The following is a 20857-nucleotide window of genomic DNA, read 5'->3' as shown; positions in this document are numbered from 1 at the left end:
CCCATATGTTGTAAATAAATAAATAAAAATAAAAAGTAAAAGTAAAAAATGTATAAACGAAAACCGGGGTGGAATGTTTTTCCCTCAGGGTGTTTTTCCCTGCTAGGGTTCCACACCTCCTTCCCCAGATATCTTCTGGATATCTTGGCAGAAACACAACCCAGCCACACACTTTCTTATACTGAGACTCTTACACAAAAGAGCATACAACTGGTGTTTTTACCCTGCTAGGGTTCCACACCTCAGTGCCCCAGATATCTGCTGGATATCTTGGTATAAACTCAGCCCAGCCACACTTACTTAAATTGAGACTCTTTCTTAAAAAAAACACACTCATTTAGCATTAAAGCAATCCAGCGTCTAGATTTGGCAGATCCACATTACACTGTCCTAATCCCAGTTCCCAAATTACTCATCCCTGCACCTTTTATTTACCAAGTCTCCAGCTTCTTCTCCCCCCTGGTACCTCTAACTCCTCTCAGTTCCCCATCGTCTCTCCAACTCCCTCTCTTCTTCCTCCTCCCTTCCTTCTCTAACCCCTCCTCCCTCAACTGTCAATCCTCACCCCCCCCTCCTCAGGTTCCACTCGCTCAACTGTCTCCAACTGTCAACTGTCAACCTAACCTCTGAATCTAATCCCCCTCTCACTCCCAACTCCTACCTCTGCCCAAATCTCACGCTCTTGCCTTTATTTAACAAATTCAGAGAAAACCCCAAGGCAAACCACAACAGGCCTACAACTAATAAACCTGAGGATTCCCAGAAATCCCCCAGGATAGACCTAGAAGTATTCTCATGTATAAGCCAGGGGAACGGACTCAAGGGAAACACTGAGGAGACGAAGCTGCATATGTAGCAGAGGATGACCTTGTTGGGCACCAATGGGAAGAGAAGCCCTTGGTCCTGCCAAGGCTCGACCCCTCCAGTGTAAGGGAATGTGAGGGTGGGGAGGTGGGAAAAAGTGGGTGGATGGGGAGGGGGGCACCCTCATAGAAGAAGGGGGGAGGATGGGATAGGGGGTTTATTGATGGGAAACTGAGAAAGGGGATAATATTTGAAATGTAAGTAAAAAAAATCCAATTTAAAAAGAATGGAAAATTAGAAACAGCTTAAAACCCAAGAGGAGAAGGTCAACTACCTTTGTATGTATTTATAAAGTAAACCTAAATTCGTGGCAAACAGCAACATGGAGAGATTTCCAAAAACATAGTGTTGAACATAGAAAACAGGTTTGGGGAGGAAGTGACCATTTATATAAAGGTTTCCAATGTGAAAACCATGATAAAAACGAAGAGTAAAGGCAGCACAAGATCCATAACCAGACAAGGCAAGGCAGTGACTACAACCGGGAGGAGGGAGAGGGAAGATTGGGATAGGAAGGGAGAATGGAAGTTAAAACTGTGTCTGTAGTGACTTACTTCTTTAAAGAAACCCAAAAGAATATTAGCAAACTGTTAAGGTCCGCAGGAAGTGATGAGCATGTCCACAGATGGATATTATGTTAACCTTTGTCAGAATACATGAAATATTTCATTAGCATTATGAAATCGTTTTGAGTAAACACGTGTATGTGCATGCATGAGTGAGTGTGTCCATGTGGAGGCTGTATATAGAGTACCTTCTCCAACCTTCTGCATTGGGACAGTCTCTCTTTGAACTTTCGGCTTGTTGATTTGCCTAGACCAGATGCCCAGTATCCCAGAGATCTTCCTGTCTCTACCTTTCCAAGGCTGGAAGGGCCCCAGACTTGAACCTCGTTCCTGACTTCTTATATGGGTGTTAAGGTCCAGAGTCAGGTCTTTAGACTGTGCAGCAGGCCCTTTGCTAACTGAGCCATCTCCCCAACCCCGTTTAAAATCATTTTAATAGCTCTATTGAAGTATGAGGTATCATGTAAATGCATATGTGAAAATAAGTAAGACAGTCTTATGCCCTTGAAATAATCACATCAATAAAGACATATAGAACACTAAGTTTTCCTCATACTGCCCTGTATCTTCTTATTATATATTCACTTCCTACAAATTACTGTACATTTTATAAAACATATATAAATAACATCACTCAGTTTGACCTCATTTTGATTGGCTTTTTACATTTTGCATAATTATATTGATGTCATCATTGTTGCATCAATAATCCATTCCTTTTAATGATAAATAATATTCTTTTTATTGGATATTTTCATTTACATTTCAAATGTTATTCCCTTTCCGGATTTTCTGTCCAATCCCATCCCCCTCCTTCTATAAGGGTGTTCCCCCTTCTAACCCTCCCTTCCTACCTCCCCACCCTGACATTCCCCTAACTGGGGAGCTCCAGCCTTGGCAAGACCCAGGGCTTCTCCTCCCATTGGTGTACAACAAGGCCACCCTCTGCTACATATGCAGCTGGAGCCATGGGTCAGTCCATGTGTACTCTCTAGGTAGTGGTTCAGTCCCTGGGAGCTCTGGTTGGTTGGTATTGTTATTCTTATGGGGTTGCAAACCCCTTCAGCTCCTTCAATCCTTTCTCTAACTCCTCCAATGTGGACCCTGTTCTCAGTTCAATGGCTGGCTGCTGGCATTTGCCTTTGTATTTGTCACGCTCTGGTTGAGCCTCTCAGGAGACAGCTATATCAGGCTCCTGTCAGCATGCACTTCTTGACTTCATTAATATTGTCTGGGTTTGGTGGCTGTATGTGTGTGTGTGTATATATATATATATGGGCTGGATCCCCAGGTGGGACAGGCTTTGAATGGCCATTCCTTCAGTTTCTGCTCCAAACTTTGTCTCCATATCTCCTCCTATGAATATTTTTGTTCCCCCTTTAAGAAGGCCTGAAGCATCCGCACTTCGGTCATCCTTCTTCTTGAGCTTCATGAGGTCTGTGGGTTGTAGCTTAGGTAGTCTGAGCTTTTGGGCTATATCCACTTATCTGTGAGTGCGTACCATGTGGGTTTTTTGTGATCTGGTTACCTCACTCAGAATGAGATTTTCTAGTACCCTCCATTTGCCTATGAATTTCATGAAGTCATTGTTTTTGGTAGCTGAGTAATATTCCATTGTGTAGATATACCACATTTTCTGTATCCATTCCTCTGTTGAAGGGCATCTGGGTTCTTCCCAGCTTCTGGCTATTATAAGTATGGCTGCTATGAACACAGTGGAGCACGTGTCTTTGTTGTATGTTAAAGTATCATTTGGGTATATGCTCAGAAGTGTTATAACTGGGTCCTCAGGTAGTACAATGTTCAATGAGGAACCTCCAGACTGATTTCCAGAGAGGTTGTACCAGTTTGCAATCCCACCAGCAATGAAGGAGAGTTGCTCTTTCTCCACATCCTCGCCAGCATCAGCTGTCGCTGGAGTTTTTGATCTTAGCCATTCTGACTGGTGTGAGGTGGAACCTCAGGGTTGTTTTGATTTGCATTTCCCTGATGACTAAGGATGTTGAGCATTTCCTTGGGTGTTTCTCGGCCATTTGATATTCCTCAGCTGAGGACTCTTTGTTTAGCTCCTTGCCCCATTTTAATGGGGCTATTTAGCTCTATCATGTAGATATAGCACTGTGATTGGAAATCCTCATTATCAGCTACACAGGATTTAGAATCTTTATGAAATGTGCCACGGCTGTGTTTGTCAGTGCACTTCCAGGAAAAGTTAAAAGAATAGGGAAAGTCCCTGAAGTGGGTTGAGTAAGTTTTCCTCCCCTCCCCCACAGTAGACTCATGTATTTGAATACTTGGCCCTGCAGGAGTGACAGTCTTAGGAAGTATGTCCTTGTTAGAATAGGCCTTGGAGGAAAGGTGTCTCTGTCGGGGTGGCCTTTGAGGGTTCCTAGGGCTTAAGCTCCACCCAGTGTGGAAGAGACATTCTCTTCTTGGCTCCTTCTCCAGCAACACGTCTGTCTGCACGCTGCCATGCTTCCTGCCGTGATGATAATGGACTGACCCTCTGTAAGCCAGCTCCTCTTAAATGTTTTCTTTTATAAGAATTATGTTGGTCATGGTGTCTCTTCACAGCAATAAAACCTGAAGACAGTCCCTAAGGCTGGAGTCCCAGACTGAATAAAAAGGAGGAAGAAAACAACAGGAAGACTCCTCTCTTTCTGCTTCCTGGTTGTGAGAATGAGAAGATCAGGGGTTACTACTACGCCTCCCCTGCTGTGACGAACTGGGTGTCCCTGAGCCATGAGCCAAAAGAAACACGGCTTGCCCTAAGTTGCTAACAGTTTAGTCACAACAATGACAAAGTTATCGACATTTCCAAAAGTTATTTATTTACTGTTGATGAATTAAGTTTTGAAAATTCATCACAGATTTGAGATATGGGTCCTTTATCGGACATATGATTTGCAGACATTTCCCCATAATTTGTGTCTTCTCCTTCTGTTTGCTTAACACCATTCAAAGATAAGTAAGTCTTAAATCGAAGAGTCCGATTTATTGGTTTATTATTTTTTCAAAATTTTAGCCCAATGTACGGTGAAAACATTTTCTTTCTCTTCTTTTTTTCTCTGTAAGGTCTCCAGTTCCCAGGTCTGCACTTGAATCCTGTTTTGCTTGTATTTTAACTGGGATTGCATTGGATCTCAGTATGGCAAATTTATTTTCCTTTTCCCTTCATTTTTACTGAACAGGGTTTTAGGTAACCCAGGCTGGATCTCACCTTACTGTAATTTAGCAGAGGCTGACTGAGTGTTTGACCCTCCTGCCTCTGCCTCCTGAGTGCTGGGATTACAAGTGTGTCCCACCACACCAGGTCACAAGATACAAGGGGGTGGTGGTGGGGGGGGACTGAACCCAGGGCTTGGTGCATGACGGGCTTGTGTCCTTACAAACGGAGCCTTATCTCTAGCCCCAGAACTGACCTCTTAATAACACCAAGTCCTCTGACCTTAGAGCCAACCTGTTATTTAGGCCTCTCTAATTCTTTCTAACAGTGTTTTGTAGTTTTTGATGCACATGTGACATTTATTTATTTCTAAGTCATATTTTTGGTACTGTTGAAAATGGTTTTGTTGGGGGTGGGGGATTTCAATTGGTAATTGCTTGTGTAACCTTTATAAACTCACTTCTAGTGGCCTGTTTGTGAATATCATATCTACATTTGGTATCTGGCTGTTATTATTATATTTTAATATAAATCATGTTCCACGGGTTCACCTGCTAAAACCTGTCTCTAGCTGGTAGAATTCGGAAACATGATGAAAACCTTGTTTGGTGAGACCCATTAGGAGACAGTAGGTCACTAAGGGAGGACCCTTAAGAGCATCTTGCCCTTGGCCCCTTCCTGCTGCTCTGTTCCTATCTGTCATGGTCTGAACTGCTGGCTTCAAGTCTTTTCAGTCATTAACTGAAATGTCTGAAACTATGAACAAACCCCATTTCTCCTCTCAAGCTCTTTCTGGTAGGTATTTGGTCACTGACTGATCCACTCTGCATTTCTCGCCTTTCCTGCAACACTGGCTAAAACCCCCAGTACAATGTTGTGTGGGAACACTGAGTGGACCTCTGTGCCCTGTCCCTGATCTTACGGAGGAAATGCTTATTTTTCCCTTGCTATGGACATGGAAGCTCCCTTCTATCTGCTTTGCTGGTGTCATGTGCAGACCAGGGTCTGTTCCGTCACTGCTCTCTGCTGTTGGAACACGGATGCCCTCAGGACTGGCTAAGATGGCAGGTACACAGAACAGATACACACAAAACCCCATGAGATCCCCTTGTGATCTGATGTGTTGTCAGAAGCCGCTCTGAGTTTGCTCCTCCTATGTGTTCAAGCCCTGACATTCAGGTCTCTCTTTCTCACCTGAACTCTTTCACCTGAACTCTCGCCTGAACCTCTTGACCTCGGACTTCCCGAATCAGCTGCCCCCTTCATCTGCCCCCTACGAAGCCCAGAGTTCATTCCTCCTGGTCTCTCACGTCATATCCTAGGACACCATGACTTCTTTCTGCTGTCCTCTTTGCTCTGACCCTGTAAAGCCTTTAGGGTGCATTTCTTCAGGATGGGAAGGAAAAGGAAGGTTAGACAAGATGATAAAAATTCCTTTTCCAAGCTGGGTCAGCAGGTCTTCTTCATTTCCTGCTTTTTCAAAAGAACCAAGTGCAGTTCCCAGTTCCCAGTTCTCTCTCTCTCTCTCTCTCTCTCTCTCTCTCTCTCTCTCTCTCTCTCTCTCACACACACACACACACACACACACACATCAACACATTTAGAAAATCTAAATCTGGTGTGATGTAAAAGTATCAAACTGGTTGACCTTAAAAATGTTCCAGGTATTGGGACCAAGAGACATCTTGCTGGTAATGCTTTAGCCGTGCTTGAGAACCTGAGGCATCTGTTTGACCTTTGAACCCTATGAAGAAAGAGACTGGACTTCTTATCACCTTAGGAAGAGGAAAACAGGATCCATACTAACCTAAAGAATGAAAAACCTAAATGTATTATTTCTTAAGTACCATGATTGAAAATTCATATTTGCTACAGAGTAAGGACTTAGGAAGCAGTAAGTTGGGAGGTGTCCCCAGATATGAGAAGGAGGCCATTAAAAGCAGGACTAGGGCTGTGTAGAAAGGTCAGAGCTTCGGGTTGTGGTTGGAACATTGGCCTGGGCTAACAGTTAAAGCCAGGCAAAGAGATGAGATCCCCGAGGGAGTGGGGAGACAAAGAACAGCCCTGGGCTTCTATCTCTGCCTGTGACAGCAGCAGTTGGTGTGAGAGGAGGGGAAAGGACACTGGAAAGAAGATTCCCCAGTCAGCTGGGTGGGGAATCAGCCTGTAGCCAGCATCAGGAAGCCCAGAGAGCACTGTGAGGATAATAGCATCCATGCTTTAGACACAAAAGCAAACTGAAGCCGAGAAACCATTAGATCCAGGACTCAGACTGCCCATATCCTGCCTGACAAGTGTAACGTCAGAAAGACAGCGAATGTCAGATTCCACTTCAGACCCTCCAGGAGGGAGTCGGTTGAGGGTGTCTGACGTGCAGATCGTACTGAGGATTTAGCTTCGAGAAGTAGAGGGTTGAGGAGGGCTTGCAGGGTGGTTTTGGTGAGGGGCATGCAGCATAAGCAGAAGGGCTTTCTATGGGGGAGAACGCAGGTATAGGTTTCATAATAATCACTCTCTGTGTTCTCAACTATTACTACTGTAAAACATTTGTTATATTCGGAAGCCTTATTTTTAGAGAGCTAATTCACCCACTTAGTGTAAAAATAAAGAAATTTGCATTTAAAATGTAAATGACAGAAGCAATAAATGTTTTCAAGTCCTTGGTACGTGCATGGGAAACACAGCTCTCTTCAGTTGGGCTCTTGGTTCCTTTTGACTCACCAACTGCTGATGTCAGGTGAGCTGGGCATTTGGGTTGGAGAAACTGGACAGAAGGGCTCTGTTGGCCAATGGTGTAGGGCAAGAGGAAGGAGGCCTCTCAGGACAAGCTTGGGAAAGCCTCTGCCCACTTTCTCTAGTTTCTCACTGTCTGCTTTTCTCAGGGCACTAGTGTTCCCTCCAAAATGACTTCAGGGATACACCATGAAAGCAAGCTAAAGAAAAATTGGGAAACTGTGTGGTCAACAATGCCCCGTCCCAGCCCACTACCAATTAAAACCTGATTTAGAGACACAACCCAACTAGAAACTAGAAACAAAAGTAGGTACAGACAAACTCTTCCTTCCATCCCTTTGCTGGGAGAAGGGGGATGAGACTATCAAGAGCTGAAGTGGGTAGGGCTGGATGCAGAACAGCATTGTAACTACCTACTGTTAAACACGGCCAGTCGCTGTGTGGAGCACTGGTATCCCCATGAGGCCTTAGAAAATCTGGATCCTCCGTCCTGTCCTCTGGTGAACAAACCAGATAGTGTATCCCAGGTAACTTCTCTGTTTGTGCAAATCTGAAAACTGTTGTTTAAAGGGTCCAGGGATGGTAAGATAGTGGATGCATTGAGAGATCAGACAGCTGAGAGGCCAATTACTAACGCATTGATGTGGAATTTACCAGGCTTTGGAGGAAAAACGAAAAGGACAGAAAGAAAAAAGAAAGCTGGAAGCGACAGAAACTAAGTATGAGGCTGGTTACAAGAATGAAGCACAAAGCGTTATAGTCACATTGGCAGCATCTGCGTGCTGAGTCTCTTTTACACTGAAAGACTAGACCCAGAACAATACCAAATTATACTAAAGCCAAGGCCAGAAAATGTCCTGAATTCCTAAGTGAAGACAGTTTCAGTGGGATGTTAGGGGTGGGTAGGAGAGAAAGGACCAGGCTTCGTGTTTTCCTTAGAAGCTGTGCTAGGAACTGTGCACATTCTGGAAGCCTGTCTCATGGGGTCTTCCTTCCTTTTGATGCTAAGAGATCCCCTGTAGAATTGTTAGCTTGCCATACTGCCACAAACATATACAAGTCGATCAAATTATAAGGAGAGAAGGTTAATTTGGCTCATGGTTTCAGAGATTTTAATCGATGGTCAATAGACTTTGGGCCCTCTTGTATGGCAGGACACCGTGGTGGGAGCATGGGGCAGAAGAATTTGCTTCCCTCGTGGATGAGGAGCACAGAGGAAGGATGACAAGGCTGGTACCCTAGATCCCCTCTAAGGTGCAATCCCTGTGACCTAACACCCTCCCAACCCGCTCCACCTCTTAAAGGTTCCACAGTCTTCAGAATAAAGTCATGGGCTGAAAACAAAGACTTCAATATCTGACCATTAGAGAGTGTCCCAGAAACGAACCACAGCAAGAGACATGGCTTTGACTGGAAATTCTTTGCATCGTTCATGACTTTGGATCACACCTGTCAGAGGTATAGACGGATAAAGTGTGTGGGATCCCCTAGGAGCCACCACTCCTGTCCTTTCCTAGGCGGCCTCCCCTTTCAGGGCTGTGTCTGCTTCCTCTTGCCTTCACCACAGGAAGCTCTAGATGATCCCCCAACACATCTCCAACCAGACCAACTCCCATCTACTCTCCCCTCTCACCCCGGCAACATGTCCTCCTTCCTCTCTCTGGTTCCACTTTTGAAACCCTCTCGACTCCAGCCAGCATCTACCTTTCTCTTCTCTACTAAACAGACCACGTGGATAGGAAGATGGTCCCCGTTATGGTGGGCCTAGCATGTTAGTTAATGACCGTCAAGATGAGATACATGAGTGAGAACGTGTTAAGAGTCCATCTAAAAATCATAGCTCCGGTTGCCGGGTCCCCAGCCTTCAGTCCCCGCAGCTTAGAAGGAAACTGCGGATTGACTGCCTCTAAGTAAAAGCAGGATACAGCTTTCGTGAATGTGTTAGTTGGCTTACCATCACTGTGACAAAATACTAGAGACAACGGGCGTACACGGAGGGAAGGTTTGATTTGGTTCAGCTAGCTCTAGGTGTGTGGTCACCAGAAGGGAAGGAAAGTGTTTGACCGACATCATAGGTCACCATTTAAAAAAAAAAAAAAAAAGTGGAAGAAAGTGTTCAACAGAATGAGTTGGAAACTTCACCATTTCTTTTTGAACACCGGGAGTACGGAGCAGGATGAAATTCAATCCTACGAGCTGTGTTCCCGCGCATGCTCATTTTGAGCCACTAAACCCCACCAGCCCAGCCTGGAGATGGAAACTGGACCCCAAGCCGCAGCAAGTCTCCCTGCTTTCTTTGGGAGTGAGCCAAAAAGAGATAAAGGACGTGTTGTCTCGGGGCAGCCGTAAACAGGCAAGGGACCAGAGGGTTTTTAATAAACAGACCTTTATTGGGGGCTAAAATGACCCTAGGCTGACCCTACCCTAAATCCTGACAACGTCCAACTACAGGAATTTAAAGGAACACAAGGCAGGCACTGCATCCCCGTACACAGAGCGGGAAGCAGCCAGAACCTACAAGCAAGGAATACATACACACATCTCCAGCACTGCGGCCCAAACGGTTTTCAGTCCAGACGCTGATGCACTTCTGCCTCAAATTTCTATCCTGTGACTCACAGGGAAGGCCTGAAGACAATAAAATATCCCAAAGACCTAAAATAGGTCCTCCTCCCCTCCACCAGCAGGGTGAGCTTCCTCGGGCATTTCTTTCTTCCTTTATTAGCCAGGCATGAATGGTAACATTGCCTGGGCTGAAGAACTCATCTTTGTCACTGGTAAATAAAAAAAAAAAAAAAAAAACCCCAAAAACCCACATTCATAGAAAAACACACCAGCAGTTCATTGACGAGCATCCAGTGCCACAGCCCCTCTTTGGAATTAAAAACACTTTCAGTGACACCGGATGGAAAGGCATTGTAGGAAAAAAATATTTCTTAGACAAGATTGTCATTAAAGTGTGCCAAAAATAGAACTGTTTTTATTTAAGCAGCCTCGCTCCTCCACCTCCTCCTTCCCAGCAGCCCTGGCAGACAGCAAGGCTGTGCACGGGGAAATCACCAGAAATAGAGAAACTGGCTCCATTCATTTAAATTTGAGACACATCAAATGCAGACCTCTCAAATGCGGAGAATGTGTCCCCCCCCCCCTCCCCCCCCCCCGCCCCCAGCACAGGTGACAACTAGGCAGGGGGACACAACTGGACTGAAAATTCACTGTTTAATAATCTCCAGGAGAAATGTAAATCTTTTTCAGTTTTAATTGGCCCAGCTAACCAGGCTCACAGATCAGCCCCTCTATCTTTTATGCTTCAAACTGGTGTCTTTGTCTCCATCTTTGAGCTCCCGTTTCGTGGGGACAGGACTGACTTGCAGAATTTGAAAACCCGTCTCCTTGAAGGCCAGACTCTCTAGGTTTTGAGGTTCAGGGGAATATCTGGGTTTGGTTGGTTGGGTGGGGTTCTGTTGTTGTTGTTTTGGGTGGTTTTTGGGGAAGGGGCTTGAACTCTTTATCTGAAAATTTAAACAATAGGAAAGACCGCAGCGACCCAACCTATGAAGCACCACATTCACCCAGGACACTAAAAAGTAGAATTTCGGGGAGCTGACTCAGTTTATAAAGTGCTCACCACACACGCATGAGGACATGGATTCATGTGTCCACCCCTCTCCTGAAAGTCAGGCAAGCTGCATGTGCTTGCATTTCCAGCATGGGCAGAGGAGACAGAAGGAGCCCTGGGGCTTGCTGGATGGCCAGTCCAGCACAGATTTTAGCTCCATACTCAGCAAGAGACCTTTGCTCAAAAAAATGTAGGAGAGAGGGATAAGGGAAGACATTCAAGGGTGACCTTTGGCCTACACACGCATGCATATGTGCACACATATATACCCGAATTATACGTCTGAAGATCACAAAAACAGTGTCATCTAAACACACGATTCGACCAGCCAGCGACATTAGTGGAGTATGTTCTGTCTCCGGAGGCCAGCCATGGTTACTGCACTTTTTGACTTTGAGTGCCTTTACAGAGGGTCTGTGTGCTTGCCACCCTGAGTCCTCAGCATTCTCTCTTTGGACTCTAACTCCCTATCACACACCCTCCGATGCCATCACTGTCCCATCTGTCTGTTTCACACGCCTCCTTCCCTCCCTCCCTCGCTCCCGTTCCTTCCTTTCTGAACCTGTACTGTCCTCTGGTTTTCCTAGCTGCCTCATCTCCCTTTGCTTTGAACCAATACTACTCTGCCTCCCAGTCATCTTTCAAGGCTAAGTAGAAATGCCACAGTCTCCATAAAGTGTGTGCTGTTCACCCCAGTAGACCAAAGTCAGACGCAGAAAAAGCAAGGACTCTGACAACAGCAAGGCCTGAGTTCAAATCCCAGCTCTTTCCGTGTGAGACAGGAGAACCCAGTTATCTTTTTTTTTTTTTTATTAACTTGAATATTTCTTATATACATTTGAGTGTTATTCCTTTCCCGGTTTCGGGCAAACATCCCTCTCCCCCCCCCCTTCCTTATGGGTGTTCCCCTCCCCACCCTCCCCCCATTGCTGCCCTCTCCCCAACAGTCTAGTTCACTAGGGGTTCAGTCTTAGCAGGACCCAGGGCTTCCCCTTCCACTGGTGCTCTTACTAGGATATTCATTGCTACCTATGAGGTTGGAGTCCAGGGTCAGTCCATGTATAGTCTTTGGGTAGTGGCTTAGTCCCTGGAAGCTCTGGTTGCTTGGCATTGTTGTACATATGGGGTCTCGAGCCCCTTCAAGCTCTTCAGTTCTTTCTCTGATTCCTTCAACGGGGTCCTATTCTCAGTTCAGTGGTTTGCTGCTGGCATTCGCCTCTGTATTTGCTGTATTCTGGCTGTGTCTCTCAGGAGCGATCTACATCCGGCTCCTGTCGGTCTGCACTTCTTTGCTTCATCCATCTTGTCTAATTGGGTGGCTGTATGTATGGGCCACATGTGGGGCAGGCTCTGAATGGGTGTTCCTTCAGTCTCTGTTTTAATCTTTTGCCTCTCTCTTCCCTGCCAAGGGTATTCTTGTTCCCTTTTAAAGAAGGAGTGAAGCCTTCACATTTTGATCATCCGTCTTGAGTTTCATTTGTTCTAGGCATCTAGGTAATTCAAGCATTTGGGCTAATAGCCACTTATCAATGAGTGCATACCATGTATGTCTTTCTGTGATTGGGTTAGCTCACTCAGGATGATATTTTCCAGTTCCAGCCATTTGCCTACGAATTTCATAAAGTCGTTGTTTTTGATAGCTGAGTAATATTCCATTGTGTAGATGTACCACATTTTCTGTATCCATTCCTCTGTTGAAGGGCATCTGAGAACCCAGTTATCTTAATTTTATTGATATCTTTGAAGTCCCATCTAGTGACTCCTTAAGTAAAAATGATTCAGCTGCCAGTAAAGGCTTGTTGTGAATATCGAAGGAAACTATTGTTCGAGTATGTATGTGATTTCTGGCATACCGTGATATTATTTTTGTGTGCTTTTCTGCTTTTATAGCCTGCTTTTACAGTGTGGCAATTTCTCTCTCTCTCTCTCTTTTTTTGTCTTTTAATGAAGTATGTGAGCCTTTGTCTTCAGGGTCCTCTCAGTGACAGAGCCGGAGTCCCCCTTGCTACATCATTGCATACCCCAGCTACCTCCCTTCTTGGGTCTCCGAAGAGGTTGAAATTAACCACCGCTCTACACTGGGAGAAGCAGGTTGGAAAACCTTATCAACTCAGGCAGTTTTAGATTTCTTTTCTCATGTCTAGACTTTTTGCCCATGTTATTTAGATTTTAACCCCCTTAAATTATGATAAATTGATAATACTAATAACTTGTTGCTTATGTGTCTGTGCATATACATATATGTGACTTTACCTTACAGTTACATAGTATTTCCTATGTACCCAACACAAGGCTTTTGCCTTCTCATATCCCTAACCAGCCCTCATAACAGATCTGGGAAGGAAGTACCACTTTGGTCTTCCTTTTGAAGATGAGAAAGTTAAGGCTTGATGTGATGAACTTGAATTCCAACCCAGAAAATCAATTTCTAGAGACCAAGATACTTACCACCACCTAGCACAGTCTCTAACTTTCTATCTCTAGATAAACCATAAAGCAAAAGACAAATGGAAATAGTCCAGTCAAGTACCATTTCACAGACAATATGACCTAATCCAAGTCATGTTCTCATTGGCTAACTTAGGAGCCCCGATGTAAGCTTCTATGTAACCGAAAATGACCGATAGGTGTTTTGCAGGCCAGCAGGTAGTCTCCTAGGAGGCCCTTCTTATCTCTTTGCTAGATCCAGGTATCTGCTGCCAAGAGAAGCATCTGTAAGACCCAGGATCTGTACCATCGTGGGGGAAACCCTAAGATCTCCTCAGAAGAAGAGATCTCCACAGTCTTGGCTCAACCAATGATACAAAAAAAAAAATGGCTCTGAAAAGGACTCAATGTCTGGAACTGAAGCTGTGAAAGGACACATAGGTCCACAGCAGCAGCCTAAGAGCTGAGGAGCTTACAACCATTCTGGGCTGTATGGAGTCCCTTTGCTCCATGGCCTCTAGGCAGAGCCTCTGCTAGCATAGTGTTCCAGGGTCTGAGACCACAGGACACGACTGTCATCTCAGGCAGGGCTCCCCAAACTCAGGTGCAAGCAAGTCATGTGGGGACCTTGTTTAACATACAACTTCCAGCTCAGCGGACCTGAGTTGTCAGAGCCCGTATTCCTAAAAAGCTCCTGGAGGAGCCACAGAGCTGTAAGGGCTTGGGAAGACATTTACATGAGATGTTCTATTTCTTCCCAGAGGACCTTTCAAAGCTCATAATGGGCTAGGATATGTTGTTCATCTTTTTTTTCTAAGATTCATTTATTTTTATTTATGCATATACGTGTGCCTGTATTTATGCATATACATGTGTGTCTGTGAGTGTATGCATGCACACATATGTGCAGATTTCCACAGAGACCAGAAGAAGGTATTGGATCCCCCTAGAGCTGGACTTATAGCTGGTTGTGAGCCACTTCAGATTGGTGCTGGGAACCAACAAGGGCTGCTCTGAGCGATCCCCAGTCACTCTGCTGTCAATCTGTAAGTCTCTGTAAGGCATCGAATCCCCAGAACGTGCCCTCCATTGGTTAAGATTCAGTTCCAGTTTTTAGTTACCACCCCACCCCCCCAATCAAGAACAACAGTGACGGGGTTGGGGATTTGGCTCAGTGGTAGAGCACTTGCCTAGCAAGCGCAAGGCCCTGGGTTCGGTCCCCAGCTCTGAAAAAAAAAAAAAAAAAAAAGAACAACAGTGACATTTCCCCTTGCTTTATAAAGAAATCTAGACAGACTAGGATTTGCATGGTTCCTCGAGGCCACAGGGACCTCGACTCTGTCTATGGAGATGTTCACATCAATTTCCAAGGTAATGGGATCAGCTCCAACCACCGCAGACACATAATACGATCAGGAAGAAGAACAGAGGACATGCACGTTGTCCTTTCCAAAGACACGTGCAAGAGGTTGTACACACGATTTTGCACTTCCACATCCTTGTCAGAAACCTCACCGCACAGCAGAGGATCAAAGAAGAGAGAGTTATGCGGTCCTCCTTCGAAGCCACCCTAGTCACAGTTAAACACCCAGTATACTACAGTGAAGACAGAGGGAGTGCATATATGGAACGTTGAGCTCTTGCCAACAAGACGCCTTAAAGACATTCAGAAAATGATGGGTCTGATCCATTCCTTAAGCAGCTGGTTATAGGGCCTGCCAAAATACACATCCAAGTATCTGGGGTCCCTTTCAGACTCCTGCCCAATCACTACACAATTCTTCCTCAGATGCTAGCCCTCTTATGTCCAGTGGAGAGCCCAGGGAGTCCTCATCTTGTCGCTTAGGAGTTGAAGCCCTGTTAGGAAAACCTGGTTAAGTCTGAAGTGACAAACTCCCCCTACACACTGGGAAATGCCCTAGTGTCTCTCCAAAAGAGGCAAAGATACTGGAGAATGAGACTTGGGGGTGATGGCTGCATCATGTGACGCCTGTGCCTAATAGGCAGAGGGCAGCATCGCAGTTATATCATTGAGCAATTCTGTAGTAAAACCAGACTTCATGGAAGCATCTCTGCGAATGGCTCTGAGAACAACGCTCAAGGCTTTGTTTTCACTGCACCATCTTTGAACGTTGACCTGCCCCGGGAGGCACTGAGCCACCTTCTCACACTGCATCGCTAAGCCACTGGGCAGTGAATAAGAAAAGAAATTGAATGGGAGCTGGGAAGAGGTAGCCGTGTTTACCGACTGTCTCTCTTGTGCCTATATTCTAGCCAAGGTGTTTATATACTGATTTAACGCTGATTATGATTGATGACACAAGCCAGTAGCGATCAAGGTGGGAACTATACCAGGTAAATATGTCTCTAAAACCCACCCGATTGGCTCGGGATGGATATGAGAAGCATTTCACAAAGACTTCCTTTCATTATATCTGCAACCCACCCCTTCTCCCCAGCCACACTCTTTCACACCCCGACTCTGCGTTCATCACTTCCCCGTCGTTACTAAATTATAACCACTGCATCTCAAGTTTGCGACGTTCATTTGCTCTTTCCCAGTAATTCATTCCGTTTGGTATTTGCTTTGAAAAAGAAACCAAGGTCCGTACTAATGCAGCACACACGCCCTGGCCTCATTTATCACATTCTGCGGCTGGTCCTGAAGCCTGACAGGCAATTCAGGTTTTCTGAATGCGATTCAGGCATTGATTTTAATCTATAAAGCTCGAGCGTCTGGACTCTGGCTGCCAAGGAAATGAAATAGCTTCTTCATACGCTGCTGCTAACTCTTCTGCAACGTGGGCTTCTGAGAACAGCGTCTGTACTTTTTTTTCCGGATGTAAAAATCTCCGATATGAATAGCTTCCTAGCTTCAACCACCACTGTTAATATAGACGAGAAACCCCAGGTAAAACGCGTAAATTTCGCACATTTATATTTGTGACTCTACACACTGGATTTATCAATAATGTCTACTCGGAAAGACATTTTAAAACGTACATCACAAGATGGCCATTGCAATGCGTTTTGTTTTCGAACAGGAAATCTGGAAGCCCAAGCAGGATACTGGGTACAAGAAAGCCAATGGGGAAACAAGGTGTTTAGATGTTGACGTGTAATCTGATTTTCTGTCACCCAGACAGGAAGTTGATGGCAAGGAAATGATTCTAGAATGCATGCATTGTGGAAGGGGCGGGGGAGGCAGGAAGTCTTGGCATGGTGCTTAAGCTAGAAGTAGAGTTGCCAGAAGTGACCCACGGAGCTATGAGTAGATAGATGTAAAGGAAATATATGCCAATGAACTGAAAGGCCAGGCTTCGAACCAAACTATTCCTAGATAGATAAATATAAGGAAGAAGAAGATAGTTGCAGGGGTCAAGAGGGAAGGGGGGGTGGCCCACCACAGCATGGAGAGGGGAGGGAGTTAGGGAGTAACCGTATTCTATAGGATGATATAGGTAGATATATGTTGCTGTACATTTCTTCAGAACACACAAAGCTATGTGAAGCACAGGTGATCTTGAGTGAGTAGAGAAGGGGACATTGGCAGTTGGGGAGGCAGTGCATAGACAGGACTGGGGCTATTTGGGAAAGAAATCTTTGTGCCTTGCTCATAACTTTTTTGCGAACATAAAATTGTTCTCAAGGGAAAAAAATCTTAACAAAAAAAACAAAAAAAACAAAAAACGGGACTAGGGGTAAAAGAGTGGTGGCAGGCAGTGTGCCCAGGAAATATGACACCACCTTTGTTCCAGTGGGCCACAGGGGCTGGGAAAGGTGGGGGAGGAGATCAGACTGCAAAGGGGATTTAAATGCTCTCCATCACAGCTCCGCTTTCATTCTCTGCAGCCAGGGAAGGTTCTGGCTGCTTGCCCTGACTACTCACGTGGCCTTCATTCCAGAATGCAAGTCCTTGCTTCAGCTTTTTAAATTCCGATGACATTGGCATTAGCAAAGAATGTGACAAAGGAGTTGACGTGTTGACATATACCCCTAAAAAGGATATATATATATACATATATATATATATATGTATATATATATATATATGTATATATATTCCCAAATAAGAGTGTGTCCAAGAGTAAGGAACTTCAGTAAAAGTAGAAACAGAAAAAAATGAACCAATCCCATTCTCAAGTAAGTAGCAAATGGTGGTTGGGTCTGCTGATGTCACTTTATTTTCCCGTAGAAGGAGGCGAGAAGGCTGCTAGTTCATGCCTCATTAGAGACAAGGAGAGAGTCAGAAGAAACCAGAAGGAACATGCATTTAATTGGGTCCTTGAAATAGAACTTCCTGTAAAATGTTCAGTACCAATAACTTACGAGGCAGATGCTAATCTCAACATCCAGGGATAGGACAGGAAAAGGCAAACTCTAGCACAGTTTTCCGGGACCCTCTCTCTGTCCTCTTTAGTACCTGAAAGCTCTACCCATAGGGAGAACTACAAACTTAACCCCACTTATACCCTCCTTAGGGATTAGGTTCAACAAAGCCAATCAGGGCTAGGATGTGTAGCTGCCACCAAAAGGCATTGCCCAGGTACATCATGTACTCTCACTTTTTCAAGACGCTACTTTCTTAACAGTAACCTAAAGAGTGACTGCAAATGTCAGCAGTTGGACTATACCTAGGCACCTTCTCTTACAATGATTAGAAAATCAAACTCAGACACCCCACCTGGGTGGGCTCACCAGATTGTCTCTAAGAAACTGGAGCGGAAGGAGGCCCGCCCTCCTGGAGGACACACACAAAGCATGAGACCATGAGAGCATGGCTCCATGAGAAATCCTGCTCTCGGCTGTGCTGAGGATGCTGGACCTCAGTCAAGGCAGCGATGCCTCATCTTCTCAGAAAACAGCAGGGGTAAGAGACAAAGATTGGAGACACTGAGGACAGTCGATCTTTGGGGAACAGTTACCCTTCTCATCTTCGCCAACAGTTGGGTGCCCCTTATCCCTAGGCATAGTCTCCTTTTGCGTCAGCTGGTTAACATAGGTTTCCATCGCTAACAGCCAATGTGGCCCATTGGCAAGCGTTCTCACTCTGACAGCCGCCTGACCAATGACCAGTAACTAGATGACCTGATTTGTCTATTCTGCCTCTAGGTACCTACCTCCTTGTTCCTCAATGATTTCTGGAAGTCAATCTAACTCAGCTATTTAAGATTCTGTATTTCTAGAGCACCCCCATTTTCATGTGACCCTGCATTCACCACAGCATCCTTTTAGATTGGGGGGGGGGTACATGTCCTTATCTATTGTTAGTTGTCAGAATTCTGGGTCTCCTGGCTCAGTACCTTCCTATCCGTATTCTGTAGTTGGTTATTTCTAGCAGATAGTGGTGTGAATCTAGTGAACACACCTTCTTCCATCAAACCCTTGAACTTTCCCTGCCCTCTCCCCAGTTTTAGTCACTACCCTCCTTTCTCTCTTTCCTTTTACCCTTTTGGCATTAGACCCAAACTCAAGACCTAAAAGTTATCTCATCCTCTGAAACAATCAGACAGTCATTCTTTAAGGCTTTATTTAGATATTTGATTTTGATTGCCACAGACTGTTATAGGTGTTAGTTTTAAAGATTATACAGAAAGGTAATGACAATATTTATCATGTAGCGAACATATTTTAGGATGAGAACATCTGAAAGTCCTTCTGATGCATTTTCCTTGCCTTTCCCACTGCTGTGACTAAATGCCTGAAAAGAAGCAATTTAAAGGAGAGAAGATTTCTCCTGACTTTCAGTTGGATGGGATCGTTCCATCGTGGTGGTGGCAGCAGCAGCAAGAAGCCAGCTAGTCACCTGCACGCTAGAACCTGTGCGTAAACAGGAAGCAGGATTACCCCCACAAAGCCTCAAGGCCCACCCCCAAGGGACCAGCTTCCTTTGGTAGGCTCTATCTTCCAAAGTTTCCACATCCTCCACAAACAGCACCAGCATCTCAAGAGCTAGTGTGCAAACACGAGAGCCTATGGGGGAGGGGAGAGATGGGGGAAGACTTTCACATCCAAACCACAACAATACACTCGTGCACTTACTGAGAGGCAAAACTCAGTTTCTTACACAGAAGCTGAAAGGGGCTGTAAGTCACTCTTCTAGCCTTGCTTGCTGCTAGGGCCTAAGTACCCAAAGGCAGCTTGGCCAGTAGACACCAAAGCCCAGAAGCTAACTAGGAGCTAACTAGATTCTCCGTGAATCGTTATGGAATCTGTAGAAGTATTTTAGGGGGACTACTCTGCCCCTTTTGCTCCCAAATAACTGAAAGACATTTCTACATCCTCTTTAGCCCGTTCTCGTTCGCAATTAATAGACAGAGACTTGGTATTTTTATTAACAAGCTGAAGACCTGAGCTGGGCAGGTTCCAGGTTATTCCAACTCTCTATTTACCCCCCAGCCACAGGCCCCTTCTTACCTGCAGTCTGACTCTCACCCTGGCTTGCTCTGCTCCATGTGTGTCCTCCAGGTGAACCCCGTGGTGACCTGGTCATCAGGACCCTCTGCCTCATGGCCGCCTCTTCTCTTCCTTTCTTATGCTCCACCTTTTCCTCTGTCCATCCCTCTGGTTTCCCTGGTACACGCCCCACCCCCACCCCTAACTCAAATCAGAAGTCCCACCCTAATCCCTTCTGCCCAGTTAATTGGGTGATCACTTCTTTATTGACCAATCAAAAGGTGATGGAAAAGAATGTTTACGAGCCCTTCTCTGTCTTCTCTACCCTGGGAGCAGCTCTTCTGCCTTAGCCCCCTCACCCCTGAAAAGTGTATGCCTGCTCCAAGTTCGTCTCTACCTTGATCAGGAGCGCCTCTCAGCTGCTGAGTCGTCCGCTCTCCGCAGTGGAGTTGAAGCGACCACAGATGCCCACAGATGAGGGCCTCAGCTGCTTGGCAGTCGGGCGGCCTCTGACCTCGCTTATCCCTAGCCGCAGCTTCCAAACCAGCGCCATTTCAAGGAACATCGACACAGCTGCCAAGTTCATTGGAGCTGGGGCTGCTACAGTTGGGGGTGGCCGCCTCTGGAGCAGGAATTGGGACTGTTTTTGGGAGTCTCATCATTGGCTATGCCAGGAGCCCTTCTCTGAAGCAGCAACTCTTCTCTTATGTGATTCTGGGCTTCGCCGTCGCTGAGGCTATGGGGCTCTTTTGCCTAATAGTAGCCTTCCTCATCCTCTTCGCCATGTGAAGCAGCTGTCTCCACCTCCACCTCCCATGGTTCTTCCGGGTCTCGTCTACCCTGTGTGTTCCTTTTCCTGTGCCTCCCCAAGAAGTCTGGGGAAAGTGCTTGGCTCAGGGTTTGACCGAGAGAAGACAAATAAATACTGTATTAATAAGAAAAAAAAAAGAATGTTTACGAAACACTGAGACGGCGATCCTTCATAAAAATAGCAATACCAAAGTCCCTATACTCAACTCTTTGTTCGTATAGGAATCAGTATTTGAATAATACAAAGACCACCTTTGCACAGTGCACGGGACACGC

The 20857-nt window shown here is 45.5% G+C and overlaps 1 pseudogene; it reads left to right on the top strand.

Annotated features, from left to right (window-relative positions):
• The first annotated feature begins 16232 nt into the window (after positions 1-16232).
• Positions 16233-20560, top strand: LOC116893064 (annotated as a pseudogene).
• Positions 20561-20857: the final 297 nt, after the last annotated feature.

The sequence above is a fragment of the Rattus rattus genome, chromosome 2 (genome assembly GCF_011064425.1).
Source record: "Rattus rattus isolate New Zealand chromosome 2, Rrattus_CSIRO_v1, whole genome shotgun sequence".
Taxonomy (NCBI): domain Eukaryota; kingdom Metazoa; phylum Chordata; class Mammalia; order Rodentia; family Muridae; genus Rattus; species Rattus rattus.
Note: the sequence above shows the minus strand (reverse complement) of the source record. Positions and strands in the feature narration are given on the sequence as shown.